The sequence below is a fragment of the Procambarus clarkii genome, chromosome 51 (genome assembly GCF_040958095.1).
Source record: "Procambarus clarkii isolate CNS0578487 chromosome 51, FALCON_Pclarkii_2.0, whole genome shotgun sequence".
In the NCBI taxonomy this organism is placed as follows: Eukaryota; Metazoa; Arthropoda; class Malacostraca; order Decapoda; family Cambaridae; genus Procambarus; species Procambarus clarkii.
In genome coordinates this window covers 26598175-26600636 of record NC_091200.1, presented here as the reverse complement: position 1 = coordinate 26600636, position 2462 = coordinate 26598175, and positions in this window count along the sequence as shown.

Genomic DNA, 2462 nt, shown 5'->3' with positions numbered 1-2462 from the left:
CTATAATTGGTGTATTTGATAGGATTTATTCTCCATTCAAAAACAGTAACAATTATAAATGAACCGACATATGCCGTTGATTTAATAATATAAACTTGAAAGGCCTAAAAAAATAGGAAGAAGACAAAAACACAGGCATAGTGGAAGGTGTAGAATAACTGTTATGTACTGAGATTATACACTGACCGATGTTTTATCTCCAGCTTCCAAGGACACTCTGGGAAGACCAACCTTGAGTAAAGGACATCGTTCTAGACAGAATGTGAAGTCATATGGACTTGTTGATGACAAAAGACGTAAGTATCTCCCTGTTTATATGTCCATTTTGCCTTGACAACGTTACTGTGACCACGTAACGAGCAATACCATGACCACATTGTGACTGTTGTGTGTTACCATGACCACATTGTTACTGTGTTGTGTTACCATGACCACATTGTTACTGTGTTGTGTGTTACCATGACCACATTGTGACTGTGTTGTGTGTTACCATGACCACATTGTGACTGTTGTGTGTTACCATGACCACATTGTTACTGTGTTGTGTTACCATGACCACATTGTTACTGTGTTGTGTGTTACCATGACCACATTGTGACTGTGTTGTGTGTTACCATGACCACATTGTGACTGTGTTGTGTGTTACCATGACCACATTGTTACTGTGTTGTGTGTTACCATGACCACATTGTGACTGTTGTGTTACCATGACCACATTGTTACTGTGTTGTGTTACCATGACCACATTGTTACTGTGTTGTGTGTTACCATGACCACATTGTGACTGTTGTGTTACCATGACCACATTGTTACTGTGTTGTGTTACCATGACCACATTGTTACTGTGTTGTGTGTTACCATGACCACATTGTGACTGTTGTGTTACCATGACCACATTGTGACTGTTGTGTTACCATGACCACATTGTTACTGTGCTGTGTGTTACCATGACCACATTGTGACTGTTGTGTTACCATGACCACATTGTGACTGTTGTGTTACCATGACCACATTGTGACTGTTGTGTTACCATGACCACATTGTTACTGTGTTGTGTTACCATGACCACATTGTTACTGTGTTGTGTTACCATGACCACATTGTGACTGTTGTGTTACCATGACCACATTGTGACTGTGTTGTGTGTTACCATGACCACATTGTGACTGTTGTGTTACCATGAGTAATTGAAGCAACAATCAGAAACAATGTTGAGCAGCCTCGATGTTAAGAAAATAATGATTAACCAATTATACTTTATCTGATTTTAACCACAGGAAAATACACGTGATATTGGGAACACGAGTATACTGATGTTACATGTAAAAACTCAACATATATATAGGAGTGACTCTATTTCACCCCGTCACTCATATTATGGTGAATGAACACTAAACCGTTGCAACCACCGAGCTACAAGACCAAGGTGAAGAGAGCAATAGTTTCCTTACAAGACTGGTATATTCGCTCTGGATCAAGGGAAAGCCACCAAGCAGCTGCATGTTCACTGCCAAATTCCCTTGAACGTCCATGAATGGGTCAAGCTCGCAAATAAAGACCACTTTAAGTGTACATTGGTCTTATAGTCACTGGTTATCTTGAGGTTATCTTGAGATGATTTCGGGGCTTTTAGTGTCCCCGCGGCCCGGTCCTCGACCAGGCCTCCACCCCCAGGAAGCAGCCCGTGACAGCTGACTAACAGCCAGGTACCTATTATACTGCTATGTAACAGGGGCATAGGGTGAAAAAACTCTGCCCATTGTTTCTCGCCGGCGCCTGGGATCGAGCCCAGGACCACAGGATCACAAGTCCAGCGTGCTGTCCGCTCGGCCGACCGGCTCCCAATGGTGCAGTCAATGGTGAAGTAGTATTGATACTGTGTACGTTAGTGGGTTGACTCCTGGATATGTAGGTATGAGTCTTGGTCGGGTTATAGAGTTCTTAAGTGATTTATTGCATGGGGACTATTTAAGCTTTCTTTCATATTTTTAGGCTCAGATCAATCTGTGTACGCACTGGGATTTGATTAATATCTGTGCCCAAATTGAACCACGTTTGTTGCCGAGGATTGATAGATCTTGGAACTCAGATAATGAGCTGCACGTCCAACTAATCTTTATAGACAACTGCTGGTGTGGTTATAGATCTCTGCACGCAAAGGGGAGAGCCATGGTAATGCAGGTTCGAACCCAGGTCGAATCACAGGGTACAATAGGGATTTCCGACTGGGTATAAAACAACCTTTCTTTCATATATGTCTTCATTATACCTAATAGGCCAAATTGTCTATTCAGCCGAGTTTTCCTGTCTTTTTTTTATTAAATCATAACCACGAATCTTCTCAATATTTCTTACGTTTTTCTTCACTGTCGAGGGAAGTTAAAAATTTAACACTCCTAAGATAATTTTAACACCATCGGGAGGTTGGATTCTGTGGCGGATATAGTCCCGACTTGCAACCT